Here is a 25,690-nt window from a genome sequence, read left to right on the forward strand (position 1 = left end):
GACCCTTGTTTGTTTTGTGCTATTATACCAAATCTTACAGCACTATTATTCTATATGTATTTAAATGTATTAATTTTATTTAGTTAAGAAACTAATTACATGTAGGTTACTTATTGCCTTATTAGACAATAGTAAATTCTATTAAAATATTATAAAATTGAATGTTTTATTAAAATTATTTCTATAAGAGATGGTGTTCAAGTCGAACCAGGACTTGTGATGAAATTTCCCATGGTGGGAAAAAAGTCGATTGTCATATCTAAACTTGAAAAACAGTATGGTGATGGGACATGTAAAAAATGTAAATGGTCCAAATGTTAAAAGAAGGCCTCATGTCAATGAATGATCTTGGCTTTGGTGGCTCAGAGCCCCTGCATTTGTTCCTGTGAACATTCAGTAAGTGGAACGCCTGATCCTTGAAAATCTAACTTGTGGAAGTGACATTTGTCTGCAGGAACTGTGCACACATTCATTCACAAACACCACATCCCTTGTACAGTCCTGACTCCAATGGCTCCAAGTCATTTCTACATGGTTGGGCTATTTAAGGAATTCCTGGGTAGCCAGGTAGTTTGATTAGGGTTTCAGCATACAGAGAAAAACGTCTACCGTGATGGTATCCAAGCACTAGTGAAACACTAGGATAAGTCCATTAGTGTAGCAGGGGGTTATATAGGTAGAAATAAATGTTGTTTTTGCTCTCATAACTCTGTTCTGTTATTTTGCACAGGCAAAAGTCCTGGTTTGACTTGAACAACCTTCATATTATTATTATTGTTGTTGTTCTTATTGTTGTTGGAGTCATGCTCGCCACATGCAAATCACGCTAGTATCATGTTAGCGACATGCTAATGATGTTGCTAGCAAGATGCTAATACAGTTAGCATAATGCTAGCAACATGCTAATCATGTTAGCATCATGCTAGCAACATGCTAATCATCTTAACGTCATGCTAGCAACATGCTAATATGGTTAGCATAATGTTGGCAACATGCAAATCATGCTAGCATCGTGCTAGCAACATGCTAATCATGTTAGCATCATGCTAACAGCAGGCTAATGATGTTGCTAGGGGTGTGGCTTGTTAGCATCTTGATAAAAAAAGACCGCCCTCCCCACACAGCAACACAGTATTTTATGGGTCGACATCAAACCGTACAGGGATAGTTACTGTACGCACCAAACTTTTGTATGGGAGAAGAACAAAAAGGAACCAGACCCCTGACCAGAGTATCAGTTAGATAATCAAATTAACCATGTTACCTCTTTTCTAACCCTTTGTGCATGTACAGTTTGTGAATCTCTTTTGCTTAATCCTAATTCATTTTAAGGACCCTCTGGATACAGAACTTGTCTGGACTCTTGAGACTTGAGAAAGTGGGTAAGGAATGCCATCACTACTGCATGAAGTGACAATAAACAATCTACAGCCAAATATTTCTGCATGTTAAATCTCAGTACTGTATAGTGTTAGACTCTGTGTGACACACAGTAAGTCACATCTTGAAGTGTGAGTTTAGATGAGACCTATTGGTTTATAGCTGTAATTCCAGCGCTTCATTATATGTCCTCTTGTAGTTCTCTCTAATTGAATGCTATTTCATTCCTAAAGGGCAACAGCTAAGATTAATTACAGCAAGTTCTTTTAATTGTTGATTGAATCCGTTTTATGTGTGGGTCTCTCATGTTACAAATGTAAAAAGGTTAGGTAGAAGAATTACCTCTTCTTTTTCCAGACCCAGTGGCCTTTCTGAAACACATAGCCAGGCAATCAGGCCACAGCACATAGTCATGAGCCCGCTCTAATTAGACTGACAGAGAAAAGGCCCTCTTAATGTCTGTGCATGCTCTTAGGTCAGGGCTGACTAATGCCTTTTATCTGGCAACCCTGTCTGTCTTTCCAAGAAGGCTTAAGCCTTTCACTCAGATCCTGGCAAACAACAGAGTACAAACTGCTTTTTCCAGATTAAGATAAAAGCTCAGCAGAGTTACATGGCTCTTTGACTTGCTGATATTGCACACTGGCAAATTGTAAAGTATTTGACATGGTTGAATTAAAATAGAAAGGAAACAAATAAACAAAAAAAATTAATAACAGCCTCAAAATTATAATTTTAGCTTAAAAATGATTATTCAGTTATTATCTTCGGTTGGCCCTGTGAAAACGTCCTCTCTGCTTCTGTGATACACATTTTCTCATACACATCTATTTATCACATGTTTTTCTCAATAAACAAATGTCAGCTTGATTTTTACCAAACATCTGGTCAGAGTTTACTACAGTTTTATGTGTGAATGTTGAGCATTCCTGATCTCTCGTGCTAAGAGAAACTTAAGAGCAGCCACTGATGTTACTCCAACCACAATGCGGGGACCGCAGGCAGGACAAATGAAATGGAGTGAGGCTCATTTAAGCGGACAGCTTTTAGTAAATAATTAACTGTATTCCCTTAAGGTTAAATGTTCAGATGGAATGGTCTTGTGTTCTGTACATGCTGCTTCCTGATAAGATACAAGATCCCAATCCTGACTGGAATTTTATTCATTTAAAAAGATATTGTGCTTATCCCAGGATGCTTATTCATACAATATACTTTTACTGAATGCATCCTTGTAACACATTAAGTACCGTAAGTACTGTTTGCCTTTGCCCTACTGTACTTGTTTACTCCAACACTGTAAAAATGACATGTTAGCAAATTAAATATTCTTGAATCTAGCCCAACCTTTCTAGAATTCCTTAAATAAGTTAAAATAAAATAAAGGATTAAATATAATGAACTATAATAATATAATAAAATACAAGATTATTAAGGTTATTCCTAGTCAAATGTTTGAAAAATTGTAAGCAAAAATTCAATACTGTATCTCAGTAAGTACGTTAACAGAAAACTATACAAAAGAGAAGGTAAGTTGTTGATTAGTGTGTTTGCGTGTGTGTTGTTTATCAGTTCAGTCCATTATCGTCTGGTATGGATATAAGCTCCCAGGACAAAAATGACTTGAGGAGGGTGATCAGGTGTGACGCGGGCATAACCAGGACTGAATTGCCTGATCTACAGGGCATTTACATACTGTAAGGCGGTGCCGGTCCAGGGGACAGTGCATTATTAAAGACACTCATCACCCAAATCACAAACTGTTTCAGTGGCTGCCATCTGGCAAAAGTCTCCGGTCACTCAGGGCACAAAATGAAAGACTGAATAGTAGCTTTGTTCACCATGCGGACATTAAATACACAACAATTAATGATCGAATTTAACATACAGTCACACAGTCACTTTACTACACCATGACAACAATGCTTACAGTCTGTATATTTCGTGCATGCAGTATATAATCTTATTAGAGTGTTTTTTTTTTTTATCTGCACAGTCCGGAGTTGTTTGTTGTGTTGTATTAAATTGCATTTCAATACTGCTGTACTATTACAACCATGTACAGTATGTGACAGATAATATTCTTGAATCTTAAATATTGAACTATATTTAAAGATATTGTCGCATCATTTTTTGCAGTGCATGAATTCTAATCACACTAAGGAGGATGTGGTTCCAATCGAGTCTGGTTCATGTCAGGGATTTATCTTCATAATGTAAGGCAGTCTTGTGGGTAGAACTTCATGGTGGTTCTCCCAAAGTGCAGTTAATTCAGGACCTCTTTTTAGCAGTGAGTTCTCATTAAACATTTTCCTTTATCCAAGTCATTTGTGTCTGTTTGTCTGCATGTGTGCCCACCTCCCCGTCTGTCTAATTTAAAGCTACTATTAGAGAAAGAGAGAGTAGATGCTCATTAATAATTTACTGAGAGTAACTGGAGGCCACATGCAGGCTGAGGTCTCAATGCATTCAGTGTCTGAATGGTCTGATCTGAATAATGTATGCAGGAGAGAGCAGTGGTCATGGACATGATGACTCAAAAAGAAACCAATGAGTCAACATATTCATCTAATCCAGTCATCAGTTCAGTAGTAATATTGGTCATCATCTCCTACCGGGGAGGAAAAGCCGGTGGATTAGAGTGATTAAAGGATGTTATCCTTTCTTTCCAAACATAATTTACTCCTTCATATTTTTTATTACTCCTTATCACTATTGATGTGTCTGTTCGGAGTCTGTTTTCTTTACTGATATACTGGATGATTGCATGGCTCAGGTCACGTAGCTTGGAGGGAAAAGTTTAAAAAAATTTTTTATCATGTTTTGCCATATTCATGTTTTATATCCTAATATATTCAATATTTGTCTCGATTGAGTGAACATGATGTGACTCATACATGGAAATGTTATTCAGGAAATTCTGCTGCTAAGAAGGGTCAATAAAAATTCCTTCTGAAGTAATAAGTTTGTTTTGTCCTACACTACACACTTAAAGAAACAATGTGCCAACCATTCCCCGGATGGGTTCTTTGGTTGGTCCCTGTCTGGAAGCCTTAATGTTTTTACATGGAAGCCATGGTACAGATTTTTGTGTGATAGCAAGAGTTTCAGGACGAACACCCTTAGGAACCCCTTTAGATAACTATCCAAAGAACCACTAAGGAATTGTTGGTCCTTACATTTAAAGAAATATATGGTAGACATTTCTGTTTCTTTAATCCACATTTTCTGAAAAATATGAATGTTGTAGGACTGACGTTGAAAGTCAACTCTGCATCTAACTTTAACATTCAGCTTTCTGTATGAATTGTGTCATGAACATCATTATGAAACGGCGAATTTGTTATTCTTCAGGATAAACACATTTTACCTTATGTAATTTAATTCAGTTTGTACAACTTTCCAATAAATGTATCTTCTAAATTCTGAGTATATCCCACTCTATAATATTTATACACTTTTACTAATCTCTCTGAAACCGAATAGCTGTATATCCCTGGAGATGCATCCCAATGTCAAGATCTCATGATCTCCCTTAGAGAACTCTCAGATCACACAAACTTTCAACACACAAACTTGAGATAGTTCTGGATGTCATCCAACTTTCTCTTTTCATAGCGCTAGCCAGATTTATGCATGTAATTTTCTCCTTTACAGCATCTGGAGGATCTCACCAATTCCCTCTACGACCCCTCAAGTGGTTGTTCATTTACTCACTTACTCATTGTCTATTCCGCTTTATCCTGTACACAGGGTCACGGGTGCCTGGAGCCTATGCCAGGAGACTTATGGCATGAGGCGGGGTACACTTTGGACAGGGTGCTTATTTATCTCAGGGCACACACATTCAAACACTCATTCACACTTTATGGGCAATTTGGGAATGCCAATTAGCCTAACCTGCATGTCTTACCCAGAGGAAACCCACCAAGCACAGGAGGAACATGCAAACACCATGCACACAGAATTGAACCTGGCTGGGAATCGAACCCAGACCCTGGAGGTGAGTGGTTGTTGAATTTTTTATTATTGAGATTGGACAACTTGTTCCTGTGAGTTCTGATCCAGAATGCAGCTGCTTGACTTATTTCTTATCACTTTTTTATTCTATCCCATATCACCCCTGTACTGTGCTCTTTTTTCCTGGCTTCCTGTAACTATAACTGCTTACATCAAATAGGAAAAGCAGAACTTGCCCACAAGACAGAATGGTAAAGACTTTCCCTGCATGGCGCCCACGCACTGGTAGTGAAATCCACTTGTCTTGGTTGTCCAAACAGCTGACTCACTCACTGTAAATCTTTAAATGGAAGCAATCCCATCCCCCAAGCACTTAAATGATCACTATAGGCTAATATGTTTTTTTTTTTTTCATGGAGACTACAAAGCACTTCTGTAATGGCATCTGTTAAATGGTTTAAATGTTAAGGGACTGTTAGTGTATTATATAGTCTGTGCATTTTGAAGTCTATGAGTATTTCAGTACTTGGGGGATTGATCAAAATGTTTCTACAGTATATAGACTTATAGGAATCATTTGTACACTCATGCAATGTAAGTGCATTAATTAGAGTCTGTAATGTTACACCCTCTCAGTCTCCTAACACAATTACCATTAAATCATCCCGCAGATCTTCTTCCATTTTTATCATTTTTGGTCAGAACTTTATCTCAGTATGACTGTGATTTAAAGAACAGAATTAGTTCGAAATTGGATATAATCTACAATGATGGCTTTTATGGGATTATATTATCATCCCATGCACATGCACAAAACATTTAATTGCATATTGGTTTCACTTGACTTTACTATACACTATGCTAAATGATACTGTATTTTATATACTTAATTTTTATATATTGCTTTGTTATTCATATTCTGGCTCGTCAGCCTACAGATGTCTGACCACCTCTCAGCACATTCTTTTCTGTTTAAATCTCTTCTTTCTTTTCCCCAGTGCCCCATCCAGACTGCTCTCCAGTCTCTACCAGACTGAATGGTGTGGTGTTTTTTAGCATAGATTATGCAGCCTGTCTTCGAGTGGGTGCCGTTACAAACCATGCAGCGCACAACAGGCTTTAAATAATTAATTTGTTTGTCATGTTGGATCTTTACTCAGTATTTCCCTTTGTTTTGCTCTTCCAGGTCACGGGACATGTTTCAGCTGAAGCTTTTTGGAAATGTAAATGTATTGGCTTTACTACAACTGACATGATTCAATTATTTAGCTGATCCAAATGTAATATTTGGATATTATAGTCACAGATTGAAAGTAAGATTCTTTCTTTTCATAACTGGTCAGTAAGTTTGAGGGCCAGTGAGTGTTTTTTTTTTTTTTCTTTTTTCGTCAAGCCATCACCAGAAACTCCTTTCTAGTGTGTATAAAAAACTTTTTGTAATTATTAGTTATACTAAAACTTCTTCTGAAATTTGCATCATTTAGAAAACCCAGTATGCCTGCATAGGGGCTAAGTGTCTCCCTGCACCTCCAGGTTCTGGGTTCGATTCCCGCCTCCGGTGTGTGGGCAGGGAGTTTGCATGCTCTCTACTCGTGTTTCCTCCCACAGTCCAAAACAGTCCAGATTAGGCGAATCAGCATTCCCAAATTGCCCGTAGTGTGTGAATGACCATGTGAGTGTGTGTGCTCTGTGATGGATTGGCTTCTTGTTCAGGGTGTACCCCGCCTGTGCCCTAAGTCTTCTGGGATACGCCCCAGGCCCCCTGCAACTTTATACACAGGATAAATCGGTATAGACAATCAGTAAGTGAGTGAGAAAACTCAGGTCAGTTCTTCTTTAGGCCTTATAATAAGAATATAATTCATTCATTAATTTATTCATTTTTTATACCACTTATTCTGTAAAGGGCCATGGGAAAACTGAAGCCTTTCCCAGGAGACATCAGGTATGAGGCAGAGTAGATGCTAAACAAGTTGATTTCTTGTCACAATGTCAGAGTAAGAAATTAACATTGACTCAGTGGTTAGGAGACTAATGCTTGATTTGGGTCCTTGATTGAAAGCATTTAACCAAGTTTCAGTTTGCACCAGGTGTACATGACTTATGACCAGGTGTACATGACATTAGATTCGAATAAATTAAAAATAAACTAATAATATTTAAATAATAATAATAATAATAATAATAATAATAATAATAATAATAATAATATGATGATGATAATAATATTATGAATTTGATTTAATCAAGCAGCAGTAAACAAATATACCTTTGCTGCTGATGACAAACATAATCCTTCTAACGCTGATGTAGTCCATTACTAATGTGTACATTAATATTTGTAAATTACTTTTTTTCTGATGCATTAATAACAGATTGATTGAATATCTATCTTTGTGCATTAGTGTACATTTCACATTCTTTTATATAGGTAAAGATACACCTTTACACCACATTGCTATATTATTAATATACTATATTATTAGCTGTCTATTTTTAACCATGTTGCCATTTAACCATATTCTACACTGTCAAGTTAATCTTGTTTTTCCAATTAACGTATTGCTTCTGATCACTACTCCTACTACAGATTTTGAACTAGAACTAGAACTACATCTCTTTACATATTGCATAACCTGTACTTAAATTTGTTTATCATTTATGTTTTTTTTATGACTGCTTTTATAATACGGTCAATATCTTTCAAGAAAAAAAATTACCGAACTAGCTGTCAAGACTGAGAACTCGTATGAAGGACTCTCCACTCTTAATGAACTTTGGCTTTGTTGGTTAAAACTTCGCCCAGTTTTATTTTCCCAAATCCTCTTTCTATCATTTGCATTTCTCAACTTATCCTGTTTTTAATCTCTCCACTGAGTCATAGAAACCCATTGATTTTGATAGTCTTGACATTTATTTTCCTTGACTAAAAGGGAAAAAATGTTGACCCAAAGTAAGTGACTGCGTTACTTAGTAAAAGGATTAAATGATTAAAGTTCAATCTTTTCATTTTTTTTTTTTTTAGTGCTAGAACCTTTTGGCAGCAGCAATTCCCAGTCATGTTGCCTTTAACAATGCATGTACGATCTACCTCAGACACTAGGCTGAGTGTTTAATAAGATACATTTCTCTGTGTCTCCCTGACGAATAAAAACAGTGTTCTGTATGTCCCCATGATGCCTAGTCTCTTCCTCGTCTTATAAGTCTCAGCCTCACTGTCTCCGCTTCTATCAAACAAACAGATCCTTTATGAGAACTACAACACAGTACATTGTTATTAGAACAATTATTTTAATGAAAAGAGGATCTTTGCTGTATTTCTGCTGTCAGTTCAGACCATATAAATAAATTTATTGTTCTCATTCTTTCCAACTGCAAAGTCTCATGGTAATTTGCATTCTGTTGACAGGACAACTGTTGATTTGTGTAGAATTATGAAAAACCAAGTCATTACGTACAGTATTCATCCAAATGGCACCTGTTCAGTAGGATGTGTTTAACAGGCATGTTATAGATCACAGTTGGTCATGAGGCACTTGGGAAGTTTTCTTTAAAGAAATACTTGTATTTCCTAAGATTTCCAGGTAGTGCTTCCCTTCTGTGACATAATGTATAAGCTTCCTGATCCCTAACTCCTAAAGCACACATGAGGTACATTGTGAAACGGACTGGGAGACCGAAGACCAAAATCTTTTGTGCAGGATACATATGTTTCTCATCGATGATATTGTCAAAAGGAATACCAGTCAAATGTCTGTCTTTGTTCGAAGCAAAATGTGGCTTTGTTATGCAACATTAGTTGCAGTTTTCAACAGCTGCATTTTATCTTTACAATCACTGAAGCCGATCCAGTGCTCCGAGCTTGGCACTTTGGCTTGACTTCATGATCAGCATGACAGAGCAAACTCTTCTCAATGTCTTTCTGTGTTTAGCTCGATTTTATAGCAAAAGTGATTTCTTTTTGTGTATGCAGCTAGCTGAGTGTAAGAATTGTGATAAGCCAGATAAGGAAGGTTACACAACGAAACAGGGTAAGAAGTAAAGGGGTAGGTCAAACTTGAATGAATTCACTCATCTCACTCATTCTCTGTACTGTTTATCCTGCTCGGCCCTGGAGCCTATCCCAGGGAACTCGGGGAAAACACAAGGCGGGATACACCCTTGGATGGGGTGCCAATCCATCGCAATCCACACAAACGCACACACTCCACACATTCAGATCCAAAAGCAGCACTCGAACCCTTAATAGTACTAACCACCATGCAGCCTTGAATGAATTCAAGCTCTTCAAATTACATTCCAGTGGTTGTTGTGTGGTGGCACAGTTTCTGAGTGGCTAGCACTGTCACTTGAAACATCCAGGGTTGAGGGTTTGAAAATGCCTCTAATTTCTTTGTTTACATGTTTTCTCTATGGGGTACTCCCGTTTCCTCCAACAGTCCAAAAACATCTGTCATAGGCTGATTGGTGTGTCCAAATTGGTTACAATGTATGATTGCGTGTGTGCTTGTGCCCTGAGTTCCTGGGATAGGTTCCGGACTCTGTGTGACCCTACATAGGACAAGTGGTACTGTATGGAAAATAGATGGGGGACTGTATGAGGACAAATAAAAATTTAATATAGAGGTCACAACAATATCAAAACGTTATATAAAGTATCTTGTTTAATATTATACATAAGGTTTGTCTTTATTTATGTACTGAATGAAGTTTAAGCTATCTTTTAATAAAACAACTTGAAGAAAACTCAATTCAATTTAATTTAATTCATGCTTTTAAAAAAATTTAATTGTCACAAAGCAGCTTTACAGAATAATTTAGTATAAAAAAGAGCCAGGCTGCTACACATGGATGAAACTTCCTGGAGACACATTTCTCGATGCACAAAGCAGTGAATGTCGAAAAAGACATGAACATGCACCACGCCTTTTTCGGGCTCTTCCATAGTGAAGACTGCTGCTTCATTTTACACATTTACATTTCGGCATTTGGCAGACGCTCTTATCCAGAGCGACTTACAAAAAGTGCTTTAATGTTAACAACATTGGATACATACTTACACTGGGTCAACTAGGTTAATAACTTAACCTTAGGAAGCTTCAACTGTTGCTTCGAATGGTTTTAATATTTTTTGGGGGTTAGGGTCTTCCTGATCTCTTATCGTCTACCGGTGATGTTCCCCTCAAAACACCTTAAACAACTCATTGCAGTATCGCCGTAAACTTGCAGAATAATGTCAAACGTCCCTGTGGCAGATTTGTCCAGTTTCACGCAGAATTTCTTGTTCAATCTTTGTTCTAACTTGCTGTCCATAATGAAACCGCAGACATGGTAACGAGCATTGTCAGAATAACACCAGGTGCACAGCTCGGATGTACACAGGATGATGTATTTTGGCACACTGACTTATGAAGGTTGGTGCTTCCTGTGCAGGCTTGTGTTGGCGTGTTACAACTGTAGTCTTGAAACTTTTTGATATGGCGTATTGCTGTGCCACAGATAAAATAAAACTTTTACATTCAAATATCTTCTTTCTAAATTTTGGAGGTGAGCAAGTGTGTGTCTCAAAGTCTTCAACTTTAAAGATACAGTGGGGCAAAAAAGTATTTAGTCAGCCATCAATTGTGCAAGTTCTCCCACTTAAAATGATGAGAGAGGCCTGTGTTACAGGTCTGTAAGAGCCAGAAATCTTGTTTGTTTGTAGGTGACCAAATACTTATTTTCCACCATAATTTGCAAATAAATTCATTTAAAATCCTACTATGTGATTTTCTTGATTTTTTTTAACTATTATTTTGTCATAGTTGACAAGTTAGTTGAGGTATACCTATGATGAAAATTACAGGCCTCTCTTATCTTTTTAAGTGGGAGAACTTGCACAATTGGTGGCTGACTAAATACTTTTTTTGCCCCACTGTAAATGCAAGAGAGAAACATATTTCAGTTCAGAAGAGCCTGTAGCTTCCATACGTATGTAAAAAAAAAAAGTCAATATTAGGTAACGAGTAACAATAACCTGTCAAGAGCTTTTCCAGATCAGCACATACTGTAGATGACAAAGAAAGTAGACTGTAAATACTGCAAAAGTTTTTTTTTTCTTTTACTTGATTAAAACATTAAACAGTAGTGTTATCATTGGGTTGGGGATGAATACAGTATTTTTTCTGTTTACTCACTGGCTGTTGATCAATATCCATTATAGTTATAAGTTTTACAAGCCAACCACAAATGTGCACCGTACCACCTAAAATAAAGCACAAAAGAAGATGAAATGTCAAAACTATAAAATGCTTTGGGGAAGTCAGGACATTTATTGTCATCCTATCCATGTATACTGTATGTCTAAAGTGGGATGAAAGATCATATCTTAGAAATCAAATATAGTGCAATGTATAATAGTATACTGTGTTTCTGTACACTTCATAACAGCACCCATTGTCCCAGGATTAATGTGCAGAAATGCACTTAAAGAAAAATGATACATAGACAACAACACAATACACAAAATTTAAACGCAACTACTGATTACTGTACAGAACTAACAAGATAGCTCTTGGACAAGATTTAGTTTTAACATCAGCCTACAGTAACTGTGCAAACAGTGAATACAGTAAATCCACATTCAAACAGTAGTTCTTTTCAAGCTGAATTATTTTAGGCGGCACAGAACACTTTTAGAGCAAGTGTACAACTCATACATGTCTTATTTAAACAAACATGAGCTGGATATCATTTATTAAGACTACAGGAAGATGCTGTGGAAAAATTAGAGAGGAGAGTGAGAGAAATAGAGAGAGAGAAAGAGAGAGAGAGAGAGAGAGAGAGATTGCACAACATGTGCAGATGGTCATGGTGATCCAGCACATAATTTCTGGCTCAGAGCTCCAGGATCCCTATATTGAACCAGAGCTCAGTTTGCTCTCTATGTTATCCCTGTGTGACTGTGTGGGTTTCTTCTGGGTTCTCCAGTTTTCTTTCTCCTTTCAAAAACAAGCTGGTAGGTGGAATGGCTATGCTAAAGTGTTCTAAAGTGTAAAATTCAAATTCAACTCAAATTCAAATTTTATTTGTCACATACACAGTCATACACAGTACGATACGCAGATTTCACTGTACGATATGCAGATTAGCTTATCAATGTGTTTGTGTGTGTGTGTCTGTGGGGTGCCATGCAGCGTGTATTTATTCTTCATGTCCAATGTCTCTGGAACTTGCTGCAGACCTGTAAACCTGACAAGGATAAAGCAGTTATGAAAGACACATACATACATTTTTACTCTCGCTCACTCACAGCAGCTTGGAACCTATCCGAGGAGACTTAGGGCATAAGGAGGGGTACACCCTGGGCATAAGGAGGGGTACACCCTGGGCACCCTTGCTAATCTAGACAGACACCACAGGACACACTTACATTTACACACTATGGGCAGTACCCAGAAGAAACATGCAAACTCCATGCACACAGATTAGAGATGGGAATCGAACCAGGACCCTGGGGGTGCAAGGGCACAATGCGAACCACCATGCCACCCCACATCTTTAACAAGATCACATTTTGAGATCACTATGAGTATAATCTTAACATCCACTTACAGCATTCATTATTAGGAGACTTAATTAATGACGTCATCAAGACTAATGGCACTAAAGAAATTGGTTTTAAAATCAGAGGATGCTACAGCAACATCATCAACAATAAACAAACGTGTGTGTGTGTGTGTGTGAGAGAGAGAGAGAGAGAGAGAGAGTGAGGAAGGGTTCGGCCCTTTAAGAGTAAGCTCACGTCGGCCGGAAGCTGCTGCAGGAGAGCAGTTTGAGTTTGAGACGCGCAGGAGCGACTGATACACACTTACTCACACACACCTACACACACTCACACACACACTCACAGAGGGGCTGCTACACGTCAGTCACAGAAAACACTCCTTCTTGTCGTTTTTAGAGACCGTCGGACGACCTGCGCGCTGTTTCCGAGGCTTTGTTAGTAAACTCGTGTGAAGTTGTCATGAACCCGCTTTAGTCAAGAATCTGTATCTCCACACACACACACACACACACACACCGCTGGAACTTCTCGCCGTTTGGACAGTTTGGAGACAGTAAGTTTATCAACTCAAACTGCAAACTGTTGCTCAGTTCTCTGTTGTTTGTAAATAACTCCTGTAGAGTTTTATACTGAGTGTGTGTGTGTGTGTGTGTGTGTGAGTTTAATCTTCACACTCACTTTTCTCGAGTTGTTCGTGTTAGTCTAATTTATTTCTAGGCAGATTTCATTTTAAAACATCCCATGCAATGCGTGTCGTTTCCCCTTTCAGCTTTTTGCGTGTTTTTTATTTTTTTTTATTTTTTACTGTTTTAAAGCCCACTGTGTGTCTAGATTATATTAAAGGCTTTGTTGATCATTTTAATCAGAAGGATCCAGAACTTTAAGGTTAAACAGTAAACAGCTGTAATGTGCCTTGATGTAGATTCTCCAGATTTCTAAAGGCATTCCTCTCAAGGATATTCACTCGCTTGATATTTAGTGCATGATGATGATGATGATGATGAAGAGCACTGGGTAACACGTGTTCTTTTTTTTTTTTTTTTTTTTCAGTATAAGATTATACTTTTTATCCTCAATAAACCATTAGCTACTCTTGTCTTCTACTTATGGAAGCATCACATTCGATTTGTACGATACAATTTGTACTGTCTTATTAATTATTTTGGATAGAAATTACTGTTCAGTATCATATGAAAAAAAAAGATGACATCTTTTTTTTTAAGAAATGTCATGCATCCAAATATATTGTCTTGTACATAAACAATACAGAATAACAATGCATGTGAACTTCACTTATTCATGCATATAAAGGTTTATAAGCAACCAATTTAACTAATTTAAAAATAAAATAAATTTGATATGAATGCCATGTTGTGACATCAATGGTAAGGTAAGCTATTACTTTACCATTAACATGTAAGGAGTTTGGACCGGGAGTGATCAGTGTGAATTGACAATCTTACCGCTGCTAGTCAAATGGAGATAAAAAAAAGTTTGAAACACTCTTTAGGTTGTATTGCTTAGACCAGTTAAATCCCATCATGAGATGCCATCATGGAAGCAAATGTTTGTGATCATTCTAAAGAAGTTTGTGTACATTTCCAGTTACTCTTCCATCTAAGAGGGCAGTTAGAGTGAAATGCCTCCAACAATGTAAAACTGTTTTTTTTTTTTTTTTTAAATACCAATATATTTGATATAAGAAGTCATTTTCTAGGATAATGTATGTGCATGCAAACTATTTCCTATTTATCAGGCAAGGTACAGTAACTACTAGCAAACTAGCTCATGTTTGTCATAAGTACACACAAATAGAATTTTTCAGTCTGAATTTTAATGGGCATTTTTATAGTTTAGTGATAAAAATCTCAAAAGCACATGCACAGTTTTCTCCAAATCTGTCATAAATTGGCTATGTTGGCTATGAAATTGGCTATGAAAAGGCTATGTTTCATGCTGACATGAACATCAGGCGAGGTCAATTTTCAATCAGCCAGAGTTGAAAATTTATTTGTCATGTGTTTAGAACCTGATGAATGCTGATCATATCTAATTCCAAAATATTTTTAAAGCCGGTTGTAGGTTAAAGATTTCTGATATGAAATCCATCATTATACTAAGTGTATGGTACTTGGACAAGCCCTGAGATTGACACTTGATATCTGAAGCCTTATATGCCAATCTTTCTTTTTGTATAAAGAAATGCATGGCTTGTTTGTTCTTTAATAGTCGTATGATAGCCCATAATGTAGCTCCTTATATAGAGATGATGATGATGATGATGATGACCTGGAATAGTATTGCTGTAAAGATAAGTGATATACCTGTCTATAAAAAAAATAGCTACCCTTGTTTACTAGGATACACGTACTGTATTGGATCCCTGGAAGTGCACATGCATGTGTTTTTGGTGCATGGCATTGAAGAGATCAGAGGATCAAAACAAATAGCTTCGGCTGATCGCTGCCAAAATTGCTTCCAATACATTAGATAGCCCGAAAGCGCACATTGTTCTAGTTTTACAAGAGATATTATAGTTCTGTTTCAGTTTCATGCTATTCAATCCTTTTGGGGAGAAAAAAAACTTTCTCAGAATTAGGGTGGTTTCCCAGGCTTGAATTTGCCATGAACCATATTTGAGTTGTTCAGTTTTAGTTACATTAGACCTAGGGATGCAAAAAATATTAGTTACTTTGTGTAGAAACGTTTGAATATACTGGAACTTTCAGAAAAAAAGGTGTTACTGATGAACTAGAGCAGGCTATGATGTTAAGGCCTTGGCACTACAGAAAGCTTTGCTTGGTGCATGGTCAAATATGTTTCCCTGCCTTGTGCTGTTCTTTGCCAAACCTGATTGCCCTTTCATCCTGCCTCTGGGTTCGTCATTGTTCTGCTTTGATTTGCAGATGGATTAGTAAACACATAAGAAGTCACAGTTCACAAAGCCTTACAAAGCTTTTTCACTTTTTGCTATGAACCGCAGAAGTATTATTGTATTTGTATTAGAAACAGAACGCGTGTTTGTATTTTAGATATCTCTTAAGGCTGTTATTTAAGAATGTGCACTTTTAATGGACGTTTAACCAATTTTGAGGCAAATATTTATCAATGCCGTTTACATTCTTTTCTAATCTAATACAGTACCAAAAAAATTAATTACCAATTATATTGTTTATAAAAAATTAGTGAAAAGAGTCTGGTATTTGATACCTCCCTTTTTTGCTTTAATGACCGCATACACTGGAGCTGGCGTAGACCTCAAAAGTTTGCACAAAACCATATGAGCCATATTAGATCAAATCCATTAATATGGGGTGTGCACGCATGCTTCAGTATAAGACATTAGCGTGAGGAAAATCTGACCTTTTGTACAAAACAGTTAACACAGTCAATATCAATGTAGAACCCTAAAAACTAAATGGGAAAATAGCAAAGTCCCAGATTTTGAATGTGGTCTCGTGCATTTAGACATCAGAGAAATTCAGCCTGGCTGTGTTGTGTGTCCAGCACTTTAACACTGATATCCATCACTCGAGCCCCTGCTGTGTTCAGAGATGATGACAAGAACAGGTCAGTGATCTGAAGGTGCTTAAAGCGGTCATGTTGCTCTGCTGGCCAGCTAATTAATCCCCTAGCATGATCAGATAATGTTGTTTTTGTTATGATGAGTTATGACAGTTCATGTTATTCCCATTCCCTTTTGGAACATTTGGAGGAAGGATATGACCCACGTAAGGAAATGTGATTGGCTTTTTAAAGTACCAGTGTACAGAAAGCTCTCCTTTCACTGCAAACAATGAAATCATAGCAAGAGAAAGCTATTTATTCCTTTGTGGGACAATGCATGCTTGAAATTATTAAAAATACAAGACAAAGTATATAAATAGATTGAATAGATTTATATTGTGTTTTTGTGAGAATGAAATAAGGCGATGTGTTGTAGGCCAACACAGAAAGAAGTTGCTCTTACCACAGTAAAGTTGATTACTTTTTTAAAAAAGGAAAAAAAAATGTTTATTTTCCCTCTTACACCACAACAGTTTCTCAGAGATTACATCGCTAATAATTTAAATCAGTTTATTGTTGCATTACTGATGTGAAACATTTTCAAAACAAGTTAGGTTTTATCAATTACTTTATTGTTGATATGGTGTAAGTAGAAGTTTCTGTAGAAGTTAATGAAATATATTGATATTTTTAATAAAACATACTTATAAAAACATATATATATAATTATTAAAAAAAATTTTTTACTGTGAGACCTCCCCATTACGGGAAGCTTCGCCATATTCTAATTATGTTAATCTTTGCTAAATGGCATTAATGAACACTAAATACTAAACACTTTTTATGCATTCTATATGCTCAGATATAATCAAACTTGACAAGGTAATGCAGATCAGGTTTTCATTACATAGCATGTCGTACATCAGCGTTCCTTTACTACTGCTGTATTAGAGCAAAGTTCCAGGACACCCTCGGTCCTGACTTACAGATGACCCCATTACATAAGCTTACATCATCGATAGAGGCCCAGGAGCGGGTTGTGGATGAGTTTGGAGAACAGATGGATTGGGGCCTCAACATGCTCACCCCACATTGTGGTATAAGAGGCACCTTGAAACCTTGAAGACCTGCTTCTTTCCCAGAGTAGTGCTGAACCAGTCATTTGGTGTATGCTGTGACCTGCAGACACTCCTTTACATTAGGTCCATTAGTCACATTGTTTTGGGCTTGTGTGTCTGTATGTCCATGTCTTTTCATTTTGATTTCCATACCGTGGAACTAATTTGCACATATGATTGGATGGAATATACAGTCCTGTGAAATTTGTCTGTTCCAAATTTATGTACTGTAGCAAGCATTTACTATCCATTTGTGTTTTTTACTCTTTAGGCCATAACATGAAACCTGTTTTGTGTTAGTTTGGTCAGTGTGTTTGTTCACTATAAGAATGTTTAGAGGCAATTAGAGACCTGGTGTTGGATCTTGTGTCAAATATTAATGAGGAGTTGTCTTTATGTGCACATTCAAAAGCTTTCATACACCCTCAGTTGCTATTAAAGCGCTGAAAATGTACAGTAAATGACCATGTTCTTAGTAATGGAAAAATTGAGTGTAGCACTTCTGATTGCGTCTCTGTCTACGGTTGTGAGTTGTGCAAGTACCTAGGTAGCATAATATTTAGTGTAGCTAACTACAGTGATATTTGGTGGGTAATCACGGTAATAAAGCAAAGGTGGTCAAGGCTTTAAAAAACTGTAAAAATGGATCAGTAAATGGATATTCCTAGTGCTGTAAAAAGAAGGCTCCTGTTTTATTAGCCTAAGAGAATTTTTATAGTTGACTATAGTTGGTAAGAAAATACAATAAGAAAATTATGCTATTGTTAAAATGTAAAAAAAAAAAAAAAAACAGGATTTTCACTTTTTGTCCACAAATGGGTGACTCTCATCTCTATGGTAGTGACTAACATTTGTTAGCTTTCCTGCATACATATACAGTATAACCAAGCTTGGTTTAACACAGCTAATTTCTTGTTTTTATACAGTTACAGTACTGCATGTGCAAGACCTTTACTACATACTGATATGTATATACAAATCTGCCATAACAGACAGTAAAACCTTAGGGTTACCTTCCTTTTGTGCCACCAAAAAAGCTATGATTCGATTCCTTTATGGGGCAATTCATGTATTGCTACTCTGGCTCCATTAATGATTTAAAATATAAAAATAAATTAAATTCATGTACGTTTGCATTTTAAGTGGTAAAATTTTACCATTCCTGTGTAATACAGGTGGCGTGCTCTAAACTATTCATACAGTACAGTGTGTGTGGTAGGAGCAAATTATTTGCTCAGTTTATTTGCTTGTTTAGAGCTGTAGAAAATCTGTAAAGTCTTATATAGAATGTGGATGTTTATAAAATTGTTACTTATAGAACCATAATACAAAGCGAATCTGCATCTAGGTATCATGAAAGTCCAAAAAGGTCAAAAGGTCCCTTATGATTTCCATCCCTATATAATTGATAATCAGAATAATTTAATTCACCGGGCAGTAATGTTAATGTTATCACTGATCAGTGCATACACACACACACACACACACACACACACACAGACAGACACTTTGCAAACATAAGGTGCACAGCTGTGCTGATCGCTAATGAGCCTCTCTGACTTTGCCATAGATTACTGGAGCTGGGAAAAGTGCTTACTTGTACCTGTTATAGAGAGTTCTGAGCTTGCCATTGTTTTTCTTAACTTTTTTAGTGTGTAATAAATAGGTGTATGCAAAAAAGAAACAACACTCCTTTGCAAAATGAACTATCGATTGCTTTATTGCCATATTTGCAAGATTAATGAAGCCGAAGAATATATATATTTTTTTACATAATAAATGTACAATTACTATTATTTATTTATTTAAACAAAGGACATTGGCAGTAATAAAAGGGAGCTTAAAAAATTAATGCAACAAAAAAAAAATCATTATTTTAGTCTCCGTCTTTTCTGATTGGATGTAATTATTTATGTCAAATCGATCCAAAAATTCTCCCCAGCTTGTGCAAATTTGTTGTAATTATTCAATTATTTTATTTACATTTGTGTGTATGTTTGTGAATGCACATCACTTACTGTATCTGTGTGTCCTTGCAACTGCTGATTTAAATAGAGTATGACATTCACTAACAGCATAACAGGCAAAGTTTACAGAGGGCTGAAAAAAGGTCAAAACAACCAAATAGCACCTCCTAGGGCAGAGTGTGTTAAACCATTTAGTAATGCACCCAGATCAGCACATTTGCAGCACATCTGTTGGGTACCAGAGGCACATGATAACTCTTCCTCCTTTCATACAGCTGAGAGACTCGGAATGTCAGTGTCTCTCTTATTTCTACAGTAGATTTCTTCTTTGATTTTGCTCCTGTGACTGGTGTCCAAAAGGAAAATTGATGCTGAGTGATGGATTTAATCTTTACACAGGCGAGAAATTCCTTAAGTTCTTAAACATGGCCCAACAACAAAATATGCATGTCTACTAACACTGTTTATATGTTTATCTATATGTGATGCCATGGGTAACTGCCTCTTTCCGTGTTTCTGTCCTGCATAGCAGAGATATCATTAATGGAGTCAAAGATCTGTTTAGGTCTTAATGTTATCACCAAGCTGTTTCCAGTATAACTGCCTTGAAGTTTAGAATAGTGCTATGGTAACAGGGATTTCCCAGAGAGAGGAGGGTTGGGCTTCATCTGGCATGTTCTGTTTGGAGAGCAAAACATGATTTTTCAATTAAGCCTTCTTTATTTTTTTTTTTTCTTTGTCAGAATGAAAAACGGCCACATCTGGGCCACAACCAAACTGCCGCCCAAGGCAAAGTGCATGCATGCACATAGATATATTCACAAAATGCACACATTCTTCACCGTTTTCTATACATTTTTGTGTATGTATGTATTACACAAACTGAAGATGAGGTCACAGCCATGTTGCTGTTCTAGTGAGCGATTTATAATTTAGACTTAACAAGACCCTATGATTAACAGGATTTTTGTAGCTTCGAAAACAAAATAAGATATGCTTTGCTTGTTTAGAGACAATTTAAGTGTAACTTCTTGGAATAGCATTAAGGATTAAGCTTTCAAAATACAAAACTGTGCAAAAGTCTTGAGTCACCCCTCATTTCTTCATATTAAATTCAATTATGTGGATTAAATTAAAGACATTAGAACAAATGTTTTACTTTGATAGGCTGCAAAGAGCATAAAGATCCGGTTTAAAGATTGGTTGTTTATGCAACAACTTCTGCAGCAACCTCATTTCCCCTCTCGTCTTTTTCAACCTTTGCCATCATGTGCACCTGTTTCCGCCTTAAATTAGGTGTTTTAATGATTGAATGATTCATGTGTCACTGTGTGGCCTAAAAAACAAAAAAAACATTACTCTGAAGCTGGTCAGATACATGAACTGGACTGAAAATAAGAGCCAATAACTTTCCAAATATGACGGACACAAAAATCCTTCAGGGATCTAGTAGAACTATTCCTTTAGACTACATAAAGATACAAGAAAGTCTTGTCGTGGTTGTGTGTTGTTGCTCTTGTTTGCACATGCACTTTGTTTTTCCCTTGTATAGTACTTGGATACTTGGTTTATGGTGTTAATTTTTTTTCTCTTAGCTAGTTAGCTAATTATACGTCTTGGTTTGTGTTATTAATTTATGTTGTTTGTATGTGTGTATGCATGTAGCACCTTGGTCCTGGAGGAACAATGTTTCGTTTTACTGTTTACTAAGAATAAAAGCCTACTGGATCTGAGTTGAGACTTTTGCACAGTACTATTTATGTTTTATCTCACCAGTCCATACAGTCCAAGCTAACAACTAAATAAAGCTCACATTAAATTCCTCCCCCTTGTGATGTCACTACTAACATAAACATTGTTTGCATGACTGCCTTCAGCAGCTTGTCCCACTGGTCAGATTAAACACTAAGCAAATATCTCTTTGCATAGCCACCCAAAGGTTCCATGCATTGATCAGCATGCAAAGCTAAAAGTTAACAAAACTTTAAAGATTTTTGCTCTGAACAGTTTGTAGACCACATTACCATTATCATCTTCCAGATGTTAAGCATGCCTGTTTCTCTTTAAAACTTACAGTACCGCCCTAGTGAAGATTGTTTTCATGATCTCAAAAAGAAAACTTTGGTTTTGAATGATTATTTTATTAAAATGTTTTGAATCTCATCGCTACACTGGAAGTCTACATGAGTTTTAAAACTCTGACACTAAACCTAATAATAAAAAAATCATCAGTCAGGCAATTTGAAACGCAAAACAGGTGTGTTTAGTCAGTGGCAGACACAATGTTGTATGGTGGTGGTACACAGTATCTTTACATTGAATTTGCATTATGCAAAAGAATTAATAGTGCCCAAGTCACACTCCAGATGACCACTGAATGTACAGAGCAGCCATCAACGTCGCCATTGAGACTGCACGTGTTATCCCGCGAGATGCCCGGGAGATATTGGACCTCTAAAAGTCTCTCTCTCTCTCTCTCTCTCTCTGGTAGTGGAAATCAGTAATTATCATACTTACAATGTAGCTTCAGCAGCATTTTGTATGCATGATTGATAAAAAGCTTTTGTTTGAAGCGTGCTGCTTCTCTGAAAACTTTGTTTACCCAGCTTAAACCTGTTTCTCTCTCTCCCTCTCCCTGTCTGTCTCCCTGTCTGATGAATTCAGTCCTCATACTGTAAAGGCACCTTACTTTTTATGTCTTCATTCTTTTCCGTGATTGCTACACAAGTCTGAAGCTGCAGTTTTTCAGTCTTGTTCTTCCAGTTTAAATTTTTGTCACATTCTTTTGTTTTGTCTTTTTAGTCACACTGTCATTTTTGCATTCTATATTGACAAGTGACGAGTCAAAAAAGGAAGAAAACCATTATAAAATGTTTTACTATGAAGCTGAACCAGCATGAACTTAGCTTTATTGCACCTTTTTATAGAATGTCCAGAAGCGTACTGAAAACATGAACATCATTTTTCTAAAAAGTTAGTCCACGATTGAGACTGGGTGATTAGAAGGACAACAGGGTATGATTCATATAAATAAATAAATATTAACCTTAATGAAAGAGGTCTCTTTCAGGATTTATCTTTGTACAGTATATGATCAGTCAGAATGACTTTGTGTTGATGTGCAATGATGTGAGTACTACAAAAAGAGCAACCATTAATTTTCTCTGTAATATGTCATATGTCTGTATATTTTTCTGTTTGCTGTTTTTTCCTTTAAGAAAAGGTGAATAAGATTATCTGGAGAGAATACCAGATTTAGCTTCTCTCATATGGCTCTGGTTTTGGGTCTGTATGTCATTTATTTTGCAGTAATTGGGTTCAGCGCTCTTCTGGCGACCCATGTGAATTATCTGGGGCAGCTTTGAGTTTGTAGTGCGGCTCATTCTAAAACGTCATAAGATGTTTACTTCTCTTACAGGCACAAACAAGGTTGCATTGAATTTCTTAACATGCGAGTTCCTGAAGAACTATCCTTAATGAAAGAAATGACTATTACAATGATCAGATTTAACATTTTTCTTTTTTTTTTGTTAACTGTAGTTTGCTTTCAACGGGAGTTTGTGTCTTTCCTCCACAAAAATAATGCATGAGTTCTAAGAAAATATTTAAAAGTAATAAATATTAACTGCCATTTGCTACATCCTACATTCAACTGATTTTCCATATACTGTAGAAACTATATTTCGTGCTCATTTATCATAACAGTTCTCATTAGATGATAATGATCTTGATTTATTATTAAACAGAATATTTTCTGGAATAAATTACACAGTGCTTTTTTTTATTATGTTTAAATGATTTTTAGTACTTATTTATCTATTTATTTATTATATAATGTAATCTTTACATTATTTCAGATTTCAAGGTTTTAGATTTGAGGTTTTAAAGAAACCCTCAAATATTTCAAAATTTGTGCTTTTTTTAACTAGTAGTTGAAACATTAAAAATCAATAATTACTTAATTATTTATGGTAGAAATATGCACATTCTTTGTAGCAAGAGCAGGAAACAGGTGGAGAAAAATCTAGTGAGGTAGAGCATACAGATTAAGCTGTCATTAAATCACAAAAAATGTAGGTATCAAATACCAGACTCTTCATTTAATTTGTTATAAACAATATAATTGGTAATGAATTTTTTTTTTAGATTTTTAGATTAGAAAAGAATGTAAACAGCGTTGATAAATATTTGCATCAAAATTGGTTAAACGTCTATTAAAAGTGCACATCCTTAAATAACAGCCCTAAGAGATATTTAAAATAAACACACGTTCTGTTTCTAATACAAATACAATAATACTTCTGCGGTTCATAGCAAAAAGTGAAAAAGCTTTGTAAGGCTTTGTGAACTGTGACTTCTAATGTGTTTACTAATCCATCTGCAAATCAAAGCAGAACAATGACGAACCCAGAGGCAGGATGAAAGGGCAATCAGGTTTGGCAAAGAACAGCACAAAGCAGGGAAACATATTTGACCATGCACTAAGCAAAGCTTTCTGTAGTGCCAAGGCCTTAACATCATAGCCTGCTCTAGTTCATCAGTAACACTTTTTTTTTTCTGGAAGTTCCAGTATATTCAAACGTTTACACAAAGTAACTAATATTTTTTTGCATTCATGTTTTTTGAATCCCTCGCTCTAATGTAACTAGTGTAAAGCCTTTCAATAGTGGGCACTCGGTCACGGACACACGGAGACTCCAATGCGGTGAAATATGTGCACTTTATTTACAGTGAATCATAGCGGTCTGCCTTCTTGAACTAATTGACTGTTATTTCCAGTGCGCATGTGAGGGGAATGGGGAGCAAAAAACCCAGTCTGTCGGCAGCGTTCCGTGCTTAGGTGCGTCACAGGGACAGGCCGCCGGGGTTGCTGTGTAGGGGCGGCGTGACGAGGTGGCAGGTGCGTGATAGCGGCGGCACCGGCTCGTTTGCGTTCTCGAATGATGGCCCTCACGGACATCAGAGTCAGTGTATACTGTCAGAGACAGTGTATCGCAGCGCCCCGCCCCCTTTTAGAACACCGAGGGGTGTGTAGTTTGAGGGTGACTTTTCTTTAGCGAGCGAGGAAGCTTTCTCTCTCCATGTGCACTGGCTGTAAGCCCGTCGCCACAGCCCCCCCCCCCCTTCAGCTTTGAGCTCGTTCCTGAAAAGAGCGCATGTCGTCTAGACAGACCATCTGCGTTGCCATGTTGTCCTGCGTTGCCCTGTGTTGTATTGAAAAGGAAAAATCTTGTAGTGAGAGGAACCAGCGTGTAATGTGAGGGTTTATGTCTTTAGCCCTTGCCACCCATTGTAGAGGGGCATGATCTGTAACTAGTGTAAAGTCAAATTCAAATTCAAATTTTATTTGTCACATACACAATCATACAGAATACAATATGCAGTGAAATGATTTTGTGCGACCACAGAGAAGTAACGGCCCGTTATATAGTATTTAAATTCCTCTATGGCCCATTTGATAGCAAGGGCCTTTCGCTTTATGGTTGCGTATTTTTGTTCGGCTGGTGTCAGTTTCCTACTCACATATAAGATCGGATGCTCCTCCCCGTTAAATTCCTGTAAGAGGACAGCTCCCAGTCCTGTGTCTGAGGCATCAGTGTGTACGATGAATGGTTTGTCGAAGTCTGGGTTTTGGAGGACGGGGGCGCTGGTGAGGTGGGTTTTTAGGTTTTCAAATGCTTTTTCTGCCTCTCGAGTCCAGTGTGGTTTTTCTGGCTGCCCCTTTTTAAGGAGGCTTGTGAAGGGTGCTGCAATAGAGGAGAAGTTAGGTACGAATCTCCTATAATAGTTTGCTAGTCCCATAAAAGCACGTACCTGTTTTTTGGATGTTGGTGTTGGGAACTTACGGACGGCCTTAACCTTCTTCTCTTGTGGTTTCAGAAGGCCTCGCCCTATTCAGTACCCCAGGTACTGTGCTTCGGTTAGTCCCAGAGAGCATTTTTTTGGGTTGGCCGTCAGCCCTGCTTTCCTTAGCTCCCGTAGGACTTCTTGAAGGTGAAACAGGTGTTTGTCCCAACTGGCTGAGTGGATGACTATATCGTCTAAATATGCTGCCACATATGGGCGGTGCTGTCGGAGCACAATGTCCATCAGCCTCTGGAAGGTGGCAGGGGCTCCGTGGAGTCCAAAAGGTAGGACCCGGTACTGCCAGTGTCCCTGTTCGTTACTAAACGCGGTGTTCTCCTTTGCTTCCGGTGTTGAGGGATTTCATG

At 37.1% G+C, this 25,690-nt stretch overlaps 1 protein-coding gene across 1 annotated transcript in view; it reads left to right on the forward strand.

The window, feature by feature from the left end:
* The first annotated feature begins 13,411 nt into the window (after positions 1-13,411).
* svila (supervillin a) overlaps positions 13,412-25,690 on the forward strand; it is a 78,088-nt gene continuing 65,809 nt past the window's right edge. The window contains exon 1 of the mRNA XM_053510993.1: positions 13,412-13,439. The gene's annotated coding sequence lies outside the window, so the exon portion shown is untranslated. The remainder of the gene's footprint in view (positions 13,440-25,690) is intronic.

The sequence above is a fragment of the Clarias gariepinus genome, chromosome 14 (genome assembly GCF_024256425.1).
Source record: "Clarias gariepinus isolate MV-2021 ecotype Netherlands chromosome 14, CGAR_prim_01v2, whole genome shotgun sequence".
NCBI lineage: Eukaryota > Metazoa > Chordata > Actinopteri > Siluriformes > Clariidae > Clarias > Clarias gariepinus.